The sequence below is a fragment of the Callospermophilus lateralis genome, unplaced genomic scaffold (assembly GCF_048772815.1).
Source record: "Callospermophilus lateralis isolate mCalLat2 unplaced genomic scaffold, mCalLat2.hap1 Scaffold_101, whole genome shotgun sequence".
Classification (NCBI taxonomy): Eukaryota; Metazoa; Chordata; class Mammalia; order Rodentia; family Sciuridae; genus Callospermophilus; species Callospermophilus lateralis.
The window spans coordinates 295,159-320,000 of NW_027510272.1; the positions used below are offsets into that span (position 1 = coordinate 295,159).

Below are 24,842 nucleotides of genomic sequence, written 5' to 3' on the forward strand. Positions count from 1 at the left end.
AGTGCCATTTTTGCCTGAGTGGAATTCATGACTTTGGTGAAGAACAGAGATGCCAGTGAGTAGGAGCCAGCAGGGAACTGTGCCTGGAGCAATGGAGTGAAGGTGTGTTGTCCCGACTGGCAGGACACATCAATGTGGGCAGCGAACCTAGATTGGGAGAAATGAAGGGACAAGAGACACAGAGAGATGACAGCAAGACAGTAGTTCTGATCAAGCTGCAAACTTTTATTGTTTACACAGGGGTATTTATGGGCTGGGGATGGAGAAGCTCTCTTATTGGCAGTTGCTAGAAGTCTTCACAAGGTGCGATAACGCAGGATGCTTCAGGAAGACAGATGACCATAGGATGTCTTAGGGAGATAGATGGCTGCAGGGGTGTCTCAGGCAAGATGTCTCCCAGGGACTGTTTCTTGTAACTGTCAGGCTATTCTTTGAAGGAGAACTCCCTTTTGGTCCCTGGCACTATTAGGCTATTCTTTGAAGGAGAACTCCCTTTTGGTCACTGGCAGTGTGTGATCCAACATCTGTGGTGGGCCCCTGTGGTTCTGTCATTGGCTTGCAAATGACATGTGACTGACAAGGTGCAGCCAGCAGACCCTAAAATATAAAGGCATGTTGTTGTGGGGAGACGATTTGGTGTGATGCTCAGAATCAAGTTGCTAAGCTCAAGTGGGAAAGATATATGAGATAGCCGCCCAGTTTGTGCTTTTTCCTTCAGACCCTGACTCACCCCATGTGACAGAGCTCCCTCCAGCACTGTGTCCCAGTTGACCTCTTTGTATTTCAAAAACAAACACCAATTTTCCAAGGAAGCTGCAAGAAATGCCATTAAAACTGGAGGGTGAGCCAAAGGCTTCACAATCCACCCAGGGAGACATTCATACCCCAATGGCCACAGTTACCTACAAAGAGAAGATTCAGCTCTGCTTCCTCCTCTTCATATTGGGAAATATGAACCCATGTCCTCCTGTTCACATAGACTCAGCCCAAGCTTTTATGGTCTCACCACAAAGGAAGCTAAAGCACAAAGCTATATTTCTAGTGCACAAATGTCAGAGGCAGATAGTCAAGAAGTCATAAGGCCAGCAAAGCTCCCGTGTTTGTTCAATGTTTACCCTGTCCCCTACTTTTGGGATCTCTTCTGCCACACCCAAGTTTGTGAGCTCCTCATAATGTCCAATTCCAGATATGTATTCACCGATTTTTTTCCTCTTCTCCTCTCATTGTGTCTTATTTGGGGTGACAGTAATGTCAAGGCATTGTGGTGGATGACAGTGGAAGATTTTTATGTGCCACATGTTCACATATATATTAGACTCATTTTCCGTTTTGCCATTTGAAATATTGAATCTGACACTAACCCATAAACTACTAGACTCTGACTACTTTTCCTAATATCAATAAAAATAATTCTAAAGGAATAGAAGAAGAAATGTTTGATAGGAGGCATGGTGTATACTTGGATTTGCCTTTTTCTTCATCAGAGTTACATATTATAAAACCTGTCACACATTTTTCTCGTTTTACATCTCCATGAATTTTCAAAATTAACAAATATGTAACTTTCTGACTCCCTGTCTCTGTCGCCTGGGTCACAATGTATATTTTTATATACATATATATAATCCTACTGCCATCATAGGTATATTATTGAGAGTACTCTCACTTTGAAAAATACAAAATTTATGAAGAGCTCACTGCCCCCCAATACACTGAGGTAACTTAATATTCCAGCTGTGGTGTGTTTTATACTTCAACAAGTTTACACATGAAACAATGTAGAGAAAAATGTATATTTTGGGTACATATGTGAAATATACATATTCCCTTATGAATTTCGATTGGCATACATACTATTACATTTTAATGTATATATATATATATATATATATATATATATATATATATATATATATATATATTGGATTTGCAAACATGAAATATATGTGTCATATACTTATACTACCTTGATCCTTTCATGTCCATCTGTGTGGATTTAAAATCAACTTTTCACAAGATATTTCTCAGAAATATTCATTTTCTTGACATACATATTCATTTCTGAATATTCAAAATGAACTTCATAGAATATTGAGTACTAACCCTAATATTTCTACAGTAAGTGACCCAGTTTAACATCCATGAAAGTTTATTCATATGGGACATGATGTGTATTTTGAAGTAAATTTTCTTTCAAAATTGTTATATTCCCATTTCTTCAGAAATGATACATCATAGGATGTATCTTTTTATCCACAATTCAAATATTGATATGCATATGATTCACTTTCATTCACTCCCTGTATCAGAACCCATGTATATCTCCATTTTGCTTCACTTGCTTTTTCATGAGATTTCTTTTACCACACATTACCGTTAAATTCCAGCATCATTTTCGAAGCAAAACTCAAACACAGTTTGTTGTAATTAGTAATCCTAATATTACCACGAGATGTATAACTACTTGGATTACATTTTTGTATGTGAATACCGGATTTCATGTATTTTTGAAAAAATCAAATCAACCCATTATTAAAAATAGTAAACTACTATATTTTTTATTCACCGTATGGTCTATTCATGCATCATATCTCTATCCGTAGACCCAGGGTACACCTATTTTTATCCCGAAACTCTAAATGATAGAGTTTCAAAACATGCTCCCAGAAATGGTGGAAGAAATATGCATGTCACCTGCTCCATGTGTTCTTTTTATCACATCATCTTCTGGACACAATATGCAAAACTCACACTTATCTTATGATTCTACCAAAGTGTAATTTTCATGAGAGCATGGATTACTAAAATCATCTACGTCTGTGTTGCCTATTGTTTTCAAATTTCAATCCTATGGTGAGTATACACTTGTTTCTTCCTAGGATAGTGTATTCAACCATTCCCCTGTTGATAATATCCCTGATATTATCACTCATTTTATACTTTGCCCTATCTCCTAACATCCCTATTGATATCTACTTGCCCAAGTGCCTTGTTGTGACTGACTCTTCTTGTGTGCTGACATTCCCATTTAACTCTAATAGAAATTCATTGCATTGTAAAAAGGGACTTTTTTCCAAATCCTAAACTCACTCTTCTTCCTTACCCTAGTCAGCAATCCTGCCTACTCTCTCTATTTCACTGGAAGTTATCTTTTAAATTCAGTAGTACCAGGTATAAGATCTTATGCCATTGTATATGGATTTAGAGGATTCATCTCTGCAGAACATAATTCAAAACTATGTATCCAAATCAAGGGCCCAACACCCTTGTGTGCTTCAGATCTTACCTAGTTTTCTATTTTCATACTTACATGTCACCTTACATTCTTACAATTATGCCAGTTGCCCAATACCCATATTCATCCAGCAGAATGACTCCTAACCCAAATCTAACATGATATGACCCTTAACAATACTCTGTTCCCTCTATCTATTTTCACATAACAGCAGGTCCTGAGTTGATCTTGCCATACAGGTATTTAGGGAATCCTACAGCTGCTGAGAAGCTCAAAGGTAGATGCAGAAATGATCCCTGCAGCAAATGTAGTAGGTAGGTAGGACCTGTTGGGTCAAAAGTCATCTTCTGTGGCCAACAACCCAGTCAGGATGAAGGTATGTGGCTGAATCAGCCTCTCTCTTCTCAATGCAGGGAAGATGGACAGAATCAGGCCTGTGTGGATTGCAGATCTAGGACTCCTAGGGTATATAGAGCTTTATGTCTTGTGAAAATGTCACAGGAAAGTGGGGCAGCCTCCATCTCATGGGACCCTTGGAAACAACTGTTAGGACAAAGTGGTTGCCAAGGCAGTGACCTCATTTACTTCCCTGAAGGAAGTGACCTCACTTTAGTTCCTTGGTGATGGAACTCTCTGAAGTTGGGATCCAGGAGTCGAGGTACCCAGAGGCAATTCCAGTCTCAGTGGGCTCACTTGTTTGTCTGTACCAAGACCAGAGTCATCCTTTCTTGGCACCTAGTGATGTGTGGATAGCCAAATGCCTTGAATGGTCTAAACAGGGGCCTTTCCTGAGAAAGAAGTGTTGGCTCATTGCTGGCTCCTGACAACTCCACAGAGATGGCCAAGGAGACCAGAGCTGAGACAGGACAGGCCACTGCTGGGGAACATATTTTCACCCACCACTCTGAGGACAGAGTGGATAGATGCAGACCAAATAGAGGGGCGGTTTGTGTGTCTTAGTGGGTATGTGTTTCAATTTGTCATTTTGTCTCATGTTCTGAGAACATGAAGGAAAAACGTTTTTCTCTTGTTGTTGTTGTTGGTTTGAAATGGACTGTTGACTAGTGAGTCTTTCTATGTCAGTGGATCCCACTGGGTTTGTGGTTAAAGAGAGTCGAGAGAAGAATGCAGCCGTGAATGTGTCCTGTCTAGTGGAAATCTTTGCAGGACTCCTCATGGCCAATTTAAGAATGGACTGCTGCTTGTCTTGCAGATGGGCAACACCTATCAAGATCCTAAGTTCCTGTATTCTTCCTGAATTTGGACCACTCTCTGAAGGGGTTCGTGTTTCTGTGTCCAAGATGTGTACTACCTCCAAGCTCTGTGACATGGCCATGGACTGAATTGCTGAAGGGAATGCCAAGCATCTCAGAAAACTCGAATTTAGCATGACTGTTAAGGATCTCTCTGGAGAATCCCTGCTTGGATAGACAGCCACTCAAGTTGCATGATTAGGAGCTGTCAGTGCCACAGTGTTCAATTAAAGAAAAGTTTTTCTCCAGGCTTCTTTCTTCCCTATTGTTCTGTTCCCCTGAATGTCAGGGAGGTGTTTGCCTTCGGGCACTCCCTTGGGAATCCTCAATAAATCAGTTTCAATTGAAAATAAAGAGACCTAATCTGTGTCTTTTAGGTAAAGTGCTTTGTAAAAGCTGTGTCTGAATCAGACTCTTGGCCCTGTGTGTGGCTGTGAATTACATTCTCAGCACCCCAGGAAACTCAAGAAAAATCCCATGTGTCCTTCCTAATCTAAAAGGGTGAAAAAGAAGTGTAATATTGGATGAAGTCTCTTGCCTTCCTCTGGTCAGGCTCCTGACCCCTATGAGGTAAGAACAGGGATCCTCTGGGTCAAATGAGTTGTTGCAAGCCTTCCAGTAACTAGCACACAGGTGTTTGGGTTTTTTCATGAGTCCACTAGACATAAAGAATCTACCCCTGGCAGGCAGGAGGCCTCTAATTTGAGAAGCAGAGCAATATTAACTACAGGCCCATTTTATCTATCCTATGTCTCAAAAAGGGTATCCAGGCCACCGTTACATTTGGCATATGTGGGCATGAGAGCTTACTTTGCACACCATCTTAGGCTGCTCCTCCTATGGAATCCCCCAGCCAGAATGTTATAATGAGTGTCTGTATGGAAGAATATGAGGGCCATGTGGGAGTGTTTTTGTTAGAATAGTGGTCTTTTGTATGGTGGATAGAAAAGGTGACTGGGTCTAGCTCAGCTTGAACTCTGGTGTGATGCCATTAGAGACTGAGTTCTGGAACTTATCTCAGAGAACTATTGCCATGAATTTTTGTTGGGATTTGAGAAGGCCAGGCATTAGAGGAGCCTTTGGAACCTGAGATCTAGGCCGAGGGTGGCTTTTTGCAGAGCACTGGGAATCTCAGCCAGGATTTTCCAGGATTTTGCTGTTAAAGACTTTTCAGCTATAGTTGAGAGCCCAAACACACATGAATTTCATATTTTAGACCCCAAGGCCTGGATTCCTGTGACTTTTTGCCACTCCTTGGGAAGCCTTACCTGCATGAGATCTCCAGAGGTTTCACTGAAAGGAGATTCCTCAACTCTTAGTGGCTCATGAATGAATCAAAACACACAGTGCCAACTTCTTCATTCTTGAAATATGGCTAGGTTAATACCATGAACTTTGTGTACATTCCATGACCAGAAATCCTTGGAGAACCTTTCGATCTCCTGTTGCTCTTCATGACTGAACCAGCGAGTGCCATTTTTGACTGAGTGGAATTCACGACCATGGTGAAGAATAGCTATGCCAGTCAGTAGGAGCCAGCAGGGAACTGGGCCTGGAGCAATGGGGTGCAGATGTTTGATCCAGCATCTATGTTGGGCCGTTGTGTTTCTCTCACTGGATTCCAAATGTCATGTGATTGACAAGGTGCAGCCAGCAGGCCCTAAATTATAAAGGCATGTTGTTGTGGGGAGAGGATTTTGTGCGATGCTCAGAATCAAGTTGCTATGCTCACGTGGGCAAGATATATGGGATAGCACTCCCGTTTGGGTTTTTTCCTTCAGACCCTGACTCAACCCACGTGACAGAGCTCCCTTGAGCAATGTGTCCAAGTTGAACTTTTTGTAGTTCAAAAATAAACACCAAATTTCCAGGGAAACTGCAAGAAATGCCATTAAAACTGGAGGGTGAGCCAAAGGCTTCACAATCCACCCAGGGAGACATTCATACCCCTATGGCCACAGTTACCTACGAAGAGAAGATTCAGCTCTGCTGCCTCCTGTTTGTATTGGAAAATATGAACCCATGTCCTCCTGTTCACATAGACTCAGCCCAATCTTTCATGGTCTCATTATAAAGGAAGCTAAAGCACAAAGCTATATTTCTAGTGCACAATGTCAGATGCAGGTAGTCACGAAGTTATTAGGCCAGCACAGCTCCAATTTGTGGAATGCTTACTCTGTCCCCTACTTTTGGGATCTCTTCTGCCACACCCAAGTTTGTGAGCTCCTCAGAATTTCCCATTCCAGATATGTATTCACAGATTTTTTTCCTCTTCTCCTCTTATTGTGTATTTTTTGTGTTGATAGTAATGTCAAGGCATTGTGGTGGATGACAGCGTAAGACTTATATATGTCACATGTTCGCATACATATTAGACTCATTTTCTATTTTGCCATTTGAAATATTGAATTTCTGACTCTAACGCATAACCTACTAGACTCTGACTACTAATCCTAACATGAATAAAAATAATCGTAAACTAATAAAAGTATGGGCATTTCATACGAGGCATGGTGGAAATTTGGACTTGCCTTTTGCTTAATTGGGGATACATATTATAAAACCTGTCACCCATTTTCTCGTATTACTTCTCCACGAATTTTCCAAGTTAACAAATATGTAACTTCCTGACTTCCTGTCTCTGTCACCTGGATCACAATATATATTTTTATATACATATATAGAATCCTACTGCCATCACAGGTATATTCTTGAGAGAACTCTGACTTTTGAAAATACAAATTTTATAAAGAGATCACTCCCCCCATACACTGAGGGAACTGATAATTCAAGCTGTGGAGTGCTTTATACTTCAAAAATTTTATACATGAAACACTGTAGAGGAAAATGAATCTTTTGAGTACATATGTGAAGTATATATATACCCTTATGAATTTCGATTAGCATATGTGCTATTACATTTAAATGTATTATATATATATATGCATACACTGTACAGATTTGCAAACATGAATCATATGTGTCATATACATATACTACCTTGATTCTTTCATGTTCAACTTTGTGGATTTTTAATCAACTTTTCACAAGATATTTCTCAGAAATATTCATTTTCTTTACATACATATTCATTTCTGAGTACTCAAAATGAACTTCAGTGAATATTGAGTACTAACCCTAATATTTCTACAGTAAGTGACCCAGTTTAATATCAATTAAAGTATATTCACATGGGACAAGATGTGTATTTTGAAGTTAATTTCTTTCTAAATTTTTATATTCCTATTTTTTCAGTATATATACATCACAGGATGTATCATTTTATCCATTCACAAATTGAAGTGCATATGATTCACTTTCATTCACTCCCTGTATCAGAACTTATGTATTTCTCCATGTTGCTTTACTTGCTTTTACATGAGATTTCTTTTATAACACATTACTTTTGATTTCCATCATCATTTTCGAAGCAAAACTCAAACACAGTTTGTTATAATTAGTAACCCTAATATTACCACTAGATGTATAACTACTTGGATTTCATGTTTGTATGTGAATACCAGATTTCATGTATTTTTTAAAATATCAAGTCAATCCATTATTTAAAATAGTAACCTGTTATATTTTTTATTCACCGTATGTTCTATTCATGCATCATCTCTATATATGTAGACACAGGGTACACCTTTTTGTATTTCCAAACACTAAATGATAGGGTTTCAAAACATTCTCCCAGAAATGGTAGAAGAAATACCAATGTCATCTGCTCCATGTATTCCTTCCATCACATAATCTTCTGGACACAAATTGCAAAACTCACGCTTATCTTATGATTCTACCAATGCCTAATTTTAATGAGAGCATGGAATACTAAACTCATCTAAGTCTGTGTTGTGTATTGTTTTCAAATTTCAATCTTATGTTGAGTATACACTTGTTTCCTCCTACGATATTCACCCACCCCCCTTTTGAAAGTATCCCTGATCTTATTACTCATTTTGTACTTTGCCAGAATTCCTAACATCCAAATGCCTTGTTGTGACTGACTCTCCATGTGTGCTGATATTCCCATTTACACTCCAATAGAAATTTGATTGCAAAAAGGGCCTTTTGTCCAAATCCTAAACTCACTCTTCTTCCTTACCCTACACAGGAATTCTGCCTACTGTCTCTATTTCACTGGAAGTTCTCTTTTACATTCAGTAGTCCCAGGTACAAGATCTTATGCCATTGTATATTGATTTAGAGGATTCATCTCTGCAGAACATAATTCAAAACTATGTATCCAAATCAAGGGCCCAACACCCTTGTGTGCTTCAGATCTTACCTAGTTTTCCGTTTTCATACTTACATTTCATCTTACATTTTTATAAATCTCCTAGTTTCCCAATATCTGTATTCATCCAGCAGAATGAGTCTAATCCAAATCTAACATGATATGACCCTTAACCATACTCTGTTCCCTCCATCTATTTTCATATAACAGCAGGTCCTGAGTTGATCTTGCCATACAGGTATGTAGGGAATCCTACAGCTGCTGAGAAGCTCAAAGGTAGATGCAGAAATGATCCCTGCAGCAAATGTAGGCAGCTATATAGGACCTGTGAGGTCTAAAGTCATCTTCCATGGCCAGCAACCTGGTCAGGATGAAGGTATATGGCTGAATCAGCCTCTCTCTTCTCAGTGCAGGGAAGATGGACACAATCAGGCCTGTGTGGATTGCTGATCCCGGGCTCCTAGGGTATGTAGACCTTTCGGTCTTCTGAAAATGTCACAGGAAGGTGGGGCAGCCTCCATCTCATGGGACCCTTGGAAACAACTGTTAGGACAAAGTGGTTGTCAAGGCAGTGACCTCATTCACTTCCCTGAAGGAAGTGACCTCACCTCACTTCCTTGGTGATGGAACTCTCTGAACTTGGGGTCCAGGAGGCGAGGCACCCAGAGGCAGTTCCAGTCTCAGTGGGCTCACTTGTTTGTCTGTATCAAGGCCAGAGTTATTCTTTCTTGGCACCTAGTGATGGGTGGATAGCCAAATGCCTTGAATGGTCTGAACAGGGGCCCTTTCTGAGAAAGAAGTGTTGGCTCATTGCTGGCTCCTGACAACTCCACAGAGATGGCCAAGGAGACCAGGCTGAGACAGGACAGGCCACTGCTGGGGAACATATTTTCACCCACCTGTCAGAGGACAGAGTGGATAGATGCAGACCAAATAGAGGGGCGGTTTGTGTGTCTTAGTGGGTGTGTGTTTCAATTTGTCATTTTGTCTCATGTTCTGAGAACATGAAGGAAAAATGTTTTTCTTTGTAGTTGTTGTTGGTTTGAAATGGACTGTTAACTAGTGAGTCTTTCTATGTCAGTGGATCCCACTGGGTTTGTGGTTAAAGAGAGTAGAGAGAAGAATGCATCCATGGATGTGTCCTCTCTAGTGGAAAACTTTCTAGCACTCCTCATGCCCAATTTATCAATGGACTGCTGCTTCTGTTTCACATGGGCAACACCTAGTATGATCCTAAGTTTCCGTATTCTTCCTGAATTTTGGCCACTCTCTGAAGGCATTCGTTGTTTTGTGTCCAAGATGTGTACCACATTCAAGCTCTGTGACATGTCCATGGACTGGATTACTGAAGGAAATGCCAAGCATCTCAGCAAACTGAAAAATTAGCATGACTGGAAGGATTTCTCTGGAGAATCCCTGCTTGGATAGATAGCAACCCAAATAGCATGATTAGGAGCTGTCAGTACCAAAGTGCTCTTCTTGAGGAAAAGTCTTTTTCCAGGCTTTTTTATTACCTATTGTTATGTCTTTGCCTTAGGCCACCCCTTTGTGAATCCTCATAAAAACAGTTTCAAATGGAAATGAAGAGGCCCAATCTGTGCCTTTAAGGTAAAATATGTGTCTGAATCAGACTCTTGGCCCTGTGTGAGGCCGTGGATTAGATTCTCAGCACCCCAGGAAACTAAATGAAGATCCCATATATCCATCCAAAACCAAAAGGATGAAAAAGAAGATTCCTATGAAGTAAGAACAGGGATTCTCTAGGTCAAATAAGTTGTTGCAATCCCTATAGTAAGTAGCACACAGGTGTTTGACTCCAGTACACATAAAGAATGTACCCCTGGCAGGCAGGAGGTCTCTAATTTGAGATGCAGTGCAGTATTAACTACAGGCCCATTTTATCTATCCTGTTTCTCAGGAAGGGTGTCCAGGCCACCATGACTTTTGGCAAATGATGGGCATGAGAGCTTACTTTGGACACCATTTCAGACTGCTTCCCCTATGGAAACCCCCAGCCAGAATATTATCATGAGTGTCTATATGGAAGAAGATGAGGGCCATGTGGGACTCTTTTTGTTTGAATAGTGTTCCTTGATAGACCAAACCTGATTTTCTCTCAAAATTGTGAGTATCTTGCCAGAAATCATTGAGAAAATAATTTTGGCTTTATTATAATTTACTGCAAATTCTGAACCTGCTTGGAATGCCTGCTCGTTCCTTAAACTCACCCATGCCTGGTTTTCTGACCAGATAGAAGCCCTCTCTGAAACTTCAGTGACACCTCAGAAATATTAGCCTTCCCTGTCCAGATAACGACCCTTTCTAATGATCTTCATAAATTCTGATGTTGGGGCCAGCAAAAATGTAAACTTCCATTAGTGTGATTCTTGTCAAAGTTCTGTTATCTGTAACCCCCTTTTTTTGATAATTTTTCTGGGCTATAAAGCTGGGCTGCAGGAAAGCTGCTGCTGTTGTCTTGTTTCCTGTGGTTTTGGGTGGGAGAGGCAGCCAGGCCGGTCAAAGAGATAAGCTTGCTTTATTCGATTTTAATTGGAGTCAGTAGTCTTTTCTTGCATCCTGGTCTAACAATGGTATGCAGTGATCTCTAATTTTGAGACCATATGGTTCTTTCAAGCAGGTAAATAATAATTTTCTCTCATAGACTTAAACAACAATCATGTTTCTTCTAAGCTCCAGATTTTCTCCATAAAGTTTCCCAGAAAAAAAAGAGTTACTCACACCATTCTGCTGCTCATTATCTGCTTTGATATCCAGTATGGTTTGGACTTTATTATTTCACTATTAATAGGCATAGTGTGGACAGGTTATCTCATCCTGACATGTCTTCAAAAGGCTTTTGATCAATAGTGATGGCATGTTCAGTCCTTTGGTGTTGATCAATGCTGACACTTAAATAATAAAACTATGCAAATTAAGTGGAGCAAAAAGCTCAGCTTCTGACAAAACTGATCAAAAGCAAATTTGTCACTACTATTAAAATAATATGTTCTATTTCAGAATATTTACCTCTGATAAAAATCAATAAAATAGAATTAAATTTTCTACTAGAACAAAGTTGTCTAAATAGCTAGCAAATAGCTTCTGGATTTTTTTTCTGTATCTGGAACAGTTTTTCAACATTTGCTTTAATTTTCACTATATCTGACACCATTTGCATATCATAAATTTTTATAATTTTTATTCACTTTATATCTTAGACATTTATATTTAGTCTATTTTTTGTCTTCTTGCATTACAGTTCCTGATATGTCTTTCAGTGAAATTCTATTAGAGAAATATTGATGCTTTTATTTTTTTTCTTTTTTGTCTATTAATATACACATGCTCATATCAAAACTATTCAGGAGTCTCCTGGAGTATTGCATGTTTATGGAAACCTTGGATGACTTAGGTAGATCCTGTGAACAAAAGAGATAGGAGATGTATCTCATTCTTGGACTACCTTAGTGTTCACTTCCCTTTACCAAAACTAGTAAAAGAACAACATGAACAACAGAAATCCAACAAATACCATGAAAGAGTACTTCATGAACAAGAGAATGCCTGCATTTTTTTAAAAAAAATAGAAGTGTTGGGCACCATATAAAACAATTAAAAGCCACACACACTTCTGTTAAGAATATAAAATGATAGAGTAGGTATAGAAATGGATTTGATGAATGCTAAAATTTTAAACATAGAATTACCACATAACCTATCAGTTTTATTCTTAGCTAAATTTCCAAATGAACTTAAAACAGATATTGAAATACTTGAACATGAATATCAATGGCATCACCATTTATACTAGGAGATATATGGAAATCCAAATTTTCATCAGGAATGATAAACAAATGTGTCTATGTATTTATATGTATACATATAAATGATATATATGCATACATACTGAGGAAGCACATGTACATATAGATATATTCATACAAACAAATATATATCTATATATAGCATTCATATATATGTTTGAATATTACTCTGCAATAAAAATGAAGTACTGATACAGACCACCATGTAGACAAATATCAAAAATATTAAGAAAAGTAAGCAAAATCAGAGATGAAATTTAACCTGGGTTATAACTACATTTATATCAAATATCCAAAAATTGGAAATCATAGAGTTAGAAAAAAAAGAGTCATTTGCCAGGGGCTTGGAAGCTGTTTAAGTGAGTGGTTGCTTAACAGATTACATGACTTATTTTTAGTAATTAAAATTTTTTAAACAAGATAATTCTTGTAATTATACCACAACATTGTAAATTTCACTACATAACTTATGTTTGATGGGCACTTTTATGAGAATTCAACTCAATAACACCAATAAGGAAAAAGTCTTTAAAACACTGAAGTCTATAGAATTATAACTAGAGATGACAGAAATGAACTACGGAATTAAACATAACTTTCTAATCCTTGTATTGAACCAATGACAAGAGTAACTGCATTATGGAGAGTCACAAATATAGAATTCTAAACACAATGAGTTATACTCCATGTATGTATAACATGCCAAAATATATTCTAAAAAGAACAAATAAATTAAATTAAAAAAAAAAAACTATGGAGTTATAGTCTCTCACATGTACTATGCATCCCAAAGCTAAAGCATGGATGGTAAAACAGGATACCAGAATTCAAGAGCCTTTTCTGAGTCAGGCAGTGCTCTTAATTCATTATTTACTTTGTCCATATCTTTCCAGTATCTTGAGTCCTGATTGGAAGACTTCTGATCTTACAGATGAGTACACTAAGTTTGAGGTCACCATCACTACAGACTAAATCTCTGACAATTAATTTTTGTGATTTCCAGTTTAATGAATCATGTATAACAATTAAAAGTCAGTCTTGTTCCCCCACCCCCACCTCACTCCCATAGGAGGAGGAAGCAAGAGGTAGAAATTACGAAAGGGCAACAAAGCCATCTGCATAAACTATTAATGTTAAAAACTTGATTGTGATCATTTTTACACTAGCAAATATATATACCCAAACATGAAAAAGTATGAATGAGATATATATATATATATATATATATATATATATATATATATATATATATAATTTCAGTATTACCCTAATAAAATTGTTTTAAATTTGAAAGAAATTCATATATTCCTCAGAAAAAAAAAGTATATATTTGGAAAGCATAGGAAAAGATGCTAAACATTATATGTTATCAAGAAATTACATATTAAACACAACTATAAAAATTTACAAAACTTTAAACCTGACAATATCAAGAGCTGGCAAAGATGGGGAACAAGAAGAACTCTCATAAATTGCTGTAGGGATAACAAAATTGAACAGTCACTCTGAAAGACAGCTTGATAGCTTCTTAAAAATTAAATTTACACTTACTATGGCCCACTAACTGTATTTCTCAGGTTAATTCAATGAAATTGAAAGCATTGTCCACACAAAACCTACATACAAATGCGCACAGATTCTTCATTCATGATTGCTAAGAGCAGGAAGCATCTAAGAGAGACTTCAGTAGCTATTTACCTGTTATTAATGTAAATATTATGATACATCCATACACTGGAGGGTCATTCAAAAAATTTTTTAAAATGAAATTTACTAATAAACATGGAAACACATGGAGGCATCATACATAAATATTGTTAGAAAAAATATATTGTCTGAAACACACATTTTTTGGGATTCCAAATTTGTGACATTCTGTAAAAGTCAAAAAATTAAAAATGTTTAACATTGCCAAGAAATCAGGGGCAGTAGAAGATGCTAAATAGGGGGAAGAACAGGAATTTCTGGCATAGTGAATCTACTCTATAAGACACCATCATGGTGAAAATTGACATTATTCTTTGCCAATGCTTAAAAAACTGTAAAATTAATGTTTTAATAAATAATTAAACTATTTTAATAAATAATTAAACTATTACCATTAATAATCATTTAATACCATCACTACTGACAAAATATTTTGATTTTGTGCTTATATCAAATATTTTTCAGTAATATACAAAGCAAAAAATAGTGAAAACTCTGAATAAGGGAAAGCATATGGGAACATGGTACTATGTGCTTCATTTTCTTGTAAATCAACAACTCTCTTTAAAATAAAGTCTGTTCATTAAAACAATCACAGAAGCCTTGGTAATCTTTCTAGCCTCAAACATGGGCTGCCCTAGGACAGACCCTAAACAATAAAATTAGTACTGAGATTAATCTTCAAAAACCTGTTTTTCTTCTTTCTTTCTTTTCTATTTTTACAATTTTCATTATCTTTTTAGAGAACAGTGAACATACGGCCTTTGTGAATAAACTAGTACTTTACATTCAAAAGATGCTTATACATCAATAAAAAATTATTTTTTATCACTTGGCACCATAGTTAGTAATTCTTTGAATACTAAGGAAAAGATGTTCTAAACTTATTTTACTACACTTATATTCATGAGAAAATTTTCTGAGTCTTTTTAAGTCAATCTTACTTCTAATATGCTACCTATAAAATGAGAGTACTTTCTTTTACTTAACAAATCTCTGGTTGAAATAAATGAAGATAGTTCAAGTAAAGATGTATGTTGATAGATATTAAGGGACAGATAAATTGTGGTTGATATTACTGAGAGACACAGTCTTATTGTTCAGATAAATAGTAGGAATTTGATGATACTTAGAGCTCTATATTCTTATTTTTTAATAACTTAACCCTTCCCATATAGATCTTGCATTTCTGAGTAATGGTAGTTACTAACACTAACCTACCAGAAACAGATAACAGGGTCTGTGAGTCATTTCTGTCCAGATCAAGTTCCATTATGCTCACAATATTTAGTAGAGTTGGACATGACCAGGGCCAGTCAGGAACTTCCCTTACATTCTAAGCTAAGGTTAACAGGAAAGAGGTTCTTATTTTGGTTCCTAGAATGGGAAAGAGAAAATTCTGCGTGATTGGCATCCACAGCTCTTTTTTTTTTTTTTCACAGATCTTAAACTACCTGCCATGACTAAGTTGGATTTTACAGTAGCTGAAGAAATTATCTTCAAGTGAAAATTGGTTCATAATGACAATGTATATCTGCTAAATATTCAATATGATGAGGGTGAAAGAATGAGAAGATGGACTACAATGGGAAGGGGTAATTGGAAAAAAAACTGGCTCCCTGAGGAAGAAGGTGCTTTAACCTGTCTTCATTCCCAAATGAGAAAAATCATTAGTAAAATTCCTTCCTTCCTTTCTCTCTTCACTACTTTCATCTTTCCTCATTTCATTGGTTATTTCCTTCTTAACTCTCACTCTAAATTCCTTCCTTGATTTCTTTCTAAGAGAAGATGTCGCAGTTTACTCTCCATATTTACTTGTCAGAAACTAGTCATTTGGAAAATAAAGCTCTATGGAAGGCATATCCATTTATGTTGGGTGTCATTACTCTGAATTGGTTTCAATTGAAAAACCTGAAAAATATATTTTAACAGTATAAACACTCACATGAAACATTAGTTTGGATTATTTATTTGTTTATTTATTTTCTTATACAGCAAGCTATACATATCTGGGGTCTAATGAGAGGCCCTGCATTGCTTTGCTAGGAAGAGAACCAGAAAAAAAAGACAACAGCAATAAAAACCAAATTATTTTATGACATAACTGACTTTTCTATAATAAAAGAAGTTTATAATAATTTAGAGAAAGTTACTTTATCTCTTCCTGAAAAATATTTAAACTTTCAAATGTATTTTCACTGATTTTTCACCCAAATATCAAAGAATAATTTTATTCACTGAAAACTTTAAAGAAAAATTGTTTTTCAAAGGCAATTTTAATTTACTCAGTGAATGACAATGGACTTTGGGTGTTCAGGTAAAGTAAGCATTTTTTATAGAAATTTTTGTAATTTTAAAGGAGAAAGGTAATTGGATCATCAGAGTACAGCTTTGCCCCAAATATCTGAATCCACATATTGATGTCAGAATGGTCAAACTTGGAAGTAAAGGAAAATTTTTTTGAAGAAGAAGACTCAAAGCCCTGGGTACCTACTTCTTTTTACCCATGAATCTTTCAGGCACTGAGTGACTATGAAGCCAGATTTAAAGATATGTCCTTAGTGTAGTTAGGTAAATCCAGTCTCATATCCAGTAAGATAGATTCAATGGAGGCCATTATAGAGAATGGAGTCCAGGAAACCAGAGCAGCCTTGGGGAAATTGAAATGTTAATGTCCCCTAGACATGGAGCCCATTCTAAGGAAATGTTAATGAAACAGCTCCAAGCAAACAGGGAGTTGCTAATCCTGAAGCTGCTCCAGGGCCTTCCTAACCAGATTACTCCTCCTGCCTGGCTATCTCCCACCTTTTTGGCCTTTCCACCTTGGAAAAAAAACATAGGAGTGTGGGAAAACTGAAGAAAGACTTTAGCAATAAAAAAGGGAAGACCTCCCTCTTCTATGGATTCCACCTTTTGGGTCCCCTTCTTTTTCTGGGGAGAAGTCTTTTCTACTGTCCTTAATAAAGCTTCCACTTTCCATTCTACACTTGCCTGGGCCTGCTTCTTTGGTGTTATACATCAGCATTGGGAAATTAAAGACTCCAGGTAAATAGCAGTAACAACTATTCTGTGAGAGGCACCAGAGTTAATGAACATTGCAGCATTATTCAAAGTGTAGCTTGAGAAGACTCTCTGTTATTACTGAATTTATTCATGGGAAATAGTCATTTTTCCTTCTTGGTCATAGATGTGTCAAAGACAGTTTAACAAGTTGAACTTGACAGTTTCTTCTACCCAGACTGATTTATTCCTTTCACTTGAAGTGAAACATTATATTTAATTTATTAAAAATATGTGTGTAAACTATTGCCTTCTACTCTGTACTCAGCAGAAAGAGAACTGATGATATTTGCTTAACTTTGTTGATTTCTACAAAACATCTCTAGGCTTCACATTTGGGTGTCCAGCTAAATTCAGCATGATGTTTATGTTAGTGCTTCTCTTATTTCCCTATTTCTTAACACTGTAATAGTATCTTATATTTTCCTGCATTACAAACACCTGATATCTTAGTGTAGTAATTATCCTGATACACACACATGAAAAATGTTGATTCCACTTTTCATGGAACTTAGCGTTTAATTCAGAAGTATTTCATAAGCTTCATCCTGCTCTCATGGGGTCTTTCAGTTTCTTTGACTGATCCTCTTGTGTTTTATTTATTTCAATGTTTTTTACATTTATTTAAGGAGCACTATGTAAAGAGTATGAATAACATTAAATTCCATTAGAAATAAATTTGATAACATTGGAGAGTTAGAGTGTTAAAATATTTTATCCCATCTTTGCATATTTCCATATAGAGACTCTGAGATAAATTAAAGCTACGTTGTTTTATGGATCAAAAATTTAATATGTGAGCTAAAAAGCTTGAATAACATATCCAAAATGGAGTCACGGCTGTGTTATTTAATGCAATTTTACCAAGTGACCACAAAACTCTGGATACACACACACACACACATACACACACACACACACACACACACATCTTAAAAAAAGGAGTCTTCAAGGTGTCACTCCTCTCCTGGGGGAAAAAATAAAGTTTAAAAAATATTGTTATTTGAGGACTAACATTTGTCAAAGCAGGCTAATGTTAGGGTAGTCATTTCTCCTCTAAAGTATGAAGTCTTGAATGTACTACATTAATTCTCCCAAGCCAGGATTTATCACAAGCCTACCAACTAAGAAAAACTCAGTATCAGAGGAATTCTCCACCCAGTTCTACAAGAAGTTGAATAAAGAATGAACACCAATTCTTCTAAAATTATTTAATAAAATAGAAAATAGCAAAACTTTCTAACCTCATTCTATGAAACTAATATCAACTAATATCAAACGAGACAGACACATTGAGGAAAAAACATTTCAGGCCAGTATTCCTGATGAACAGAGATGTAATAATTCTCAATAAAATTATGACAAGCAGCATAAAAAAATCATATTAAAAAGATAATGCAATATGATCAGTGGGGTTTGTCCCAGGGATGCAGGGTTGGTTCAACACATAAAAATCAATAAACATTTTTTAAGTAAATAGATGTAAAGTCAAGAATCAGAAAATTATCTTTTAAAAATGCAGGAAAAGCATTTGACTACATACATGATCAAAACACTAGAAAACTATGTATAGTAGACATATATTTTAACACTATAAAAGCTGTCAATGGTAAACACAAGGGAAACATTATTTTTTTTCTTTTCTTTGTATTATTTATTTATTTATTATATTTTTTTGGCATAAGGAGACTGTGAAAACAGAAAACAGGGAGAACAAAGAATTACAAATAGGAATTCGGACTCCTAGGAAAACAAAAAGAAAGACAAAAACAAAAGAACAAAAAGGGAGTGGTGGTCGGAAGGATAGAAGAAGGTAGCCAGAGCTAGGAAAAGGCATGGTAATTTTTTTCTTCTTCTTCCCCTTTCTTGGAAAAAAACACAAGGAAACACACACGTATACACAACCATTTGTTCCTGAGTAAAAATATAAATAGGGCAGAACCAAACACTTTGTTCTTCTTTCTTCCAAAGGCAAAAAAAAAAAAAAAAGTAAAAGAAAAGGCAGGCTGCTGGCTGTGCCCAACAGAGCCCCTTCCACAAAGGTGTGTATAAAGGGACAGCTCTCGGGGCTCTCAGGTTTCTGCAACACAGGGCCACAGACAGAGGCAGCTCGATTAAGGGGGGTTGTGTCATGCCCCCAAGGAGCTGGGGGTCCAGCTTATTAAAGTCCAGGGCGCTCTCTATGAGATCTCGGTACCCCCTGGGATATACCTGGGGCCGCGCCCTCTCCAAGTCCTAGGCACTCTAGGGGGAGGGGGTCACCAGGGCCGCATGCTCTCCAAGCCTGGGGCACCCATGCCTCGCCCCTAGTGAGCCCGCTCCTCAAGCAGGGGGGCTGCCCCCCTGCTCGGCCTCAGTATGTCGGCACCTGGTGCTGGGGCAGCAGCTGGCAGCCACTGTTGACGTGGCTGATAACTTTCTGCTTGAGCTGCACCACTTGCTGGCTCAGCAGGCTTGCGGTGGACTCCAGCTCCTGATCTGGCTCTTGAGCGTCTTCACTTTTTCCTCCAAGTGTGAGATGCGCTCCAGCTTGCGCTTGTGTCACTTGGAAGCTGCCATGCATTTGGCCAGCTGCTTGCGATCTGGCTCTTGCATGTCCACCTCGATGGACCATGGCAGCGGGCTCTCACCGAACCAGGCGTGACGGACCCAGTGCTATGGGGGCAGCTGCAGTGTGAAGGGAATGGGATTGGCGGTGAAGGCCACAGTGGCAGCACCTAGCACCCCTGTGAGCCACCCGCTAGCTGTTCAGGTTAGCTTAGAGCGGTGCCTCCTTGTGGGCAGCTTACTGAGGTGGGGTGAATAGGGGGCTCCACGCTGGATACCGTGCCAGAGGGTCTTCCTTCAGTGCCCCAGCAGAGGCTGCCCTCCCAGCCCCAAGCTGATTCTGCTTGTGCAAATCTTCCAGGGCCTTAACAAAGACCTCAGTGAACTCCTACTCTTCCCTGGCTCTCACCTTGGGGTAGAGGAACTGCGTGCCTGTCCTGTGGTGGTGACCAGCCCTTTGGACTGGATTTTGGGGCTCTGGAAATCAGGAGAGATGAGCTTGAGTAGCTCCAAGTCTGGTGAGGAGGGCAGAGGTCGGGGGCCACTGCCCTGGGGGTGCCCATCCAGCCCAGGGAGGCTGAGGTGGCGCAGCTGCTATCTAGAGCAGCAACACCTGCTTGCTTAGGCTCAGTGTCAGCGTGTCCTTCTGGGGCGCCCCAGGGAACAAGCAGCCCTGGGATGCTAAGTTGCTGCCATTGCCACTGGTGCTACCGCCCAGGCTCAGGGCCTCATTGCCTTAGAGGGGTGTTTCCATCCTCTGGCTACCCCCCCACCTTAAAGCACTGGTAGGAGGGGGGAGTGGCTGGGCCGCTGGGCCTGGCCCTCCCACGGTGGCTCCTCAGAAACATTGTTCTTAAGGGAGAAAAATTTAAAGCATTTCCTTTAAAATTAAAAAAAAAATATATGCCTTTTTTTGCCACTTCTATTCAACAACATCCTTGAAACTCTATCCAAAACAATTAGAAGAAAGAATTAAAGATAAATGAATAGGAAAAGGGGAACTCAAAATATCACTATTTGCTAATGGCATGCTTCTATATTTAGAAAACAAAAAAAAAATTAACCTGAAAATTTTCTTTACTAATAAATAGATTCAGCAAAATAAACACGCATAAACCAAGTGCATTTCTATACTTTAACAATGAATCCACTGTAAAAATAAAATTAGGAATATTACCCCATTAATAATGTCCTCAAAAAAAGAGAATAAAACAAAATACTTGGGAATCAATCTAAAAAAAGAGTTAAAATACCTCTACAATGAAAACTACAGAACACTAAAAATACAGATTGAAGATCTTAGAAGATGTAAAGATGTTCCAGGCACTTGGATAGGCAGAATAATCATAGTCAAAACAGCCATACTAAAAAAGGAGTTATACAGATTCAGTGGAATTCCTTTTAAACTTCCAATGACATTCTTCATAAAACTAGAAAAAGCAAGCATTAACTTAATTTGAAAAAATAGGAGAGCCACAATAGCCAAAGCATTTCTCAACAAAATGAGTGAATCAGTAGGCATCACAATACTATACCTTGAACTATACTACAGAGAAATAGTTTAAAAAAATTTAAACAAGGTACCAAGAGACATGTAGACCAATCTCATACTAGAAAAAGATGCCAAAAACATAAATTGGAGAAAAGATAGCCTCTTCAACAATTGGTGCTGGGCAAACTGGAAATCCATATGTAGAAAGATGAAATTAAACCTCTATCTCTCACTGTGCTCAAAAATCAACTCAAAGTAGATCAAAGAGTAAGACATGAGAATGGAAACCCTGTGACTAAGAGAAAAAAAGAAGGTCCACATCCTCATCATGTTAGCTTAGGACTTGACTTCTTGAACAAGATTCCTAAAATACAAAAAGTAAAAATAGGAATTAATAAATGGGGTGGATTCAAAGAAAGAAGCTTATTCTTCACAAATGAAACAATCTATAACATGAAGAGAGAGCCTACAGAATGGGAAAATAAATCTTTACCACCACACATCAAATACAGCAGTAATCTCCAAGATATATAAAGAACTCAACAAACAATCCCAAAAAAGAGACATAACCCATCAATAAATGGACTAAGAAACAGAACAGACACTTCACAGAAGAAGAAATATAATTGATCAACAAACACATTCAACAGACCATCATCTTTAGCAATTATAGAAATGAAAATCAAAGCTATTTCAATATTTCATTTCACTGCAGTCATAGTGGCAATTATCAAGAATACAAGCAATAATTTTTTTCATGAGAATGGGGGAGAAAAGGTACACTCATACATTACTAGTGGCCACATCCCACATCAATGTAGAGTAGGGCAATTCACAAAAGCTAAACTATGGAAACAACCTACGTACCCTTCAACAGATGAATGGATAAGTAAAATGTGATATATATATATATATATATATATATATATATATATATATATATATATATATATATATATTGTGTGTGTGTGTGTGTGTGTGTGTGTGTGTGTGTATGGAACATTACTCAACCCTAAAAAGAATAAAATTATGCCACTTGCTTGCAAATGGATGCAACTTGAGAATACCATGATAAGCTAAATAAACCAATAGCAAACTTTCAAAGGCTGAATATTTTATCTAGTGTGCAGATGCTAATTCATAATGGAGGGCACTAGGGAAGAAAAAATGCACTTTGTATTAGAGAGAGGGAAGTGAAGGGAGGAAAAGAGGTATGAGATTTTGAAGGATTATAAATGGATCAGATATTATTACCTTGCACACTTATACAATTACATGACTGATGCAATTCTACATCAAGAAAATTCTACAACAAGAAAAATGTGAAGGTATAATTCATTTGTATATACTGTGCCAATGCATTATACTGTTATATATAGCTAATTGTAACAAATGCAAAAAAGACAGAATAAAACAAATTACACACTATAAGAACTAAAACACTGTTGTAGTGAAATAGAAGGCAACATACAAACCAATGCACAGAAAAGAGAACAAGGATAAACCCAGACACTCACTTCACACTCATGTTTGAGAAGGGGACCAATAATACAGAATGGATAAAGGATAGTCTCTTTAACAGATGGTGCTGAGGACACTCAATATTTACATGGGGAAGAAAGAAAATACTGGGGTTCCATTTACCAATCTCTTCCCATCCTACTAAGGTGACAGATATGATCTTTCTCTGATTTGATCACTACAGAGTGTTACATGTATTAAAATATCATGGTATACCACACAAGCAGATGAAGTTGCTATTTTTCAATCTAAAATTAAAAAAAGGAAGAAGAGCATAAGTTTGTGAACAATAACAACAAAACACAGAAAAAACACTTTACATCATTGCTTTAGAAAATGGTACTTTGGCTATGACAATAAAAGGACAGGGGACAGAACCATAAACAGACAAGTATAATTTCATTAAGCCAAAAGCTCCTGAACAGCACAATAAAGCATGAACAGAAAAAAGACTCAACTGTTGGAATGAGAGAAATAACCTACACATCACCTGAAAAAATGTGTAAAGTCTAAAACACACAAGAAACACACAAGAAAAAGTGTAAAGTCTAAAACACACAAGACAATCCCTATGACTCTATTAAAATAAAATAAAAAAACTTGAGGAAAAAAGAGTAAGCAAGCTGGGCACAGTGGGACATACTTTAATACCAGTGGTTTCAGAAGCTGAGGTAGGAGAATCACAAGTTAAAAACTAGCCTCATCAAATTAGCCAGGCCAAAAGAAACTGAATAAAACCCTGTCTCTAAATTTAAAATAAATAAATAAATTAAACTCTGGGGATGTGCCTTAGTGGTTAAGTGCTATAGATTCAATCCCTATTGGCAAAAAAAAAAAATGTAAACAGAGAGTAGCATGTTGTTTTCAAAAAAAACGTGGTTAGGGTAAAATGGGGTGCTGATCTTCAATGGATATAAAATTTCAATTGCATAAGATAAACAACTTCTAGATATTTGCAGAATAATTCTATACTTACACTTTATAATAGTATGTTTTCAGAGTACATATATCCTACTTAGTGTTCTTACTATTGTGCAAGGGAGGAATGAAAGAAGCAAGGGAGGGAGGGAGAGAAGGATGATGGAGAGAGAGAGGAGGAGGTAGAAGGCAGGAAATCGGGAACTAACCCCATGATGCTCTTCCTACACAGTCAGGATTCCTGCTCAAAGTGGACCTGTCCTTGATTGAATATTCTGCTACTTCTATCATAATTTTTATTGATTTTATCTTACTACTTATTTTTCAAAAGTAAATTCCAAGAAGGCAACCGGCCACAGATATGAACACAGCACATAAATGTAACCTGCAGGTATACTGCATTTCGCCACCTCATGCACACTGAGTTTTCATTCCCATAATCACAGAATTCCAGTGGGCCAAGAAAATATGGGAGCTAAGAGAAAGTTGGGTACAATGTGACCATGTCCTATCCACAAGTATGTAAAAAAAGGGAGGGTGATGAAACCCAGGGAGGCCACACAGTAATGTCCACCAGAATTAGATTCAAATACATAAAGAAGACAGCCTTGTCACTCAAGGTACTCTTTGTTAGCCCACCTATCCAGCTGAGGATGTGAAGGGAAAGGGAAACCAGGGTGATCTACAGTCACATTTCTACCGATTCTTTCAAACTCATTAACAAACCAGTCGGAGAAACTGTCCACAGTTATCAAAGTGTAGTAAAAACAATTGCACTGATTCTATGTAACATATTCACTGCTTTGGCATTAATGAACACAACATGGATGTGCAAGCTCTACAGTATGACTTACTTGTAAGTTTGCATCTAGAATTCTTACGGCATACTTAAAGATAAATGTTTAAAATGCTGTAATAAGAAGGACAATTAAAAGACAGACAAGATGTACCATGACATGTGAAGAGATCACAGAAGAAAGAAATAGATTTCTGTGGCATGATGTCAATAGCACAGGTCACCTGCTTTTGGAAACACACTCTAAGTTTT

At 37.4% G+C, this 24,842-nt stretch overlaps 1 pseudogene; it reads left to right on the plus strand.

Moving 5' to 3' along the window:
• Nucleotides 1-19,999: 19,999 nt before the first annotated feature.
• LOC143639934 (constitutive coactivator of PPAR-gamma-like protein 1 pseudogene) overlaps nt 20,000-24,842 on the plus strand; it is a 12,314-nt pseudogene continuing 7,471 nt past the window's right edge.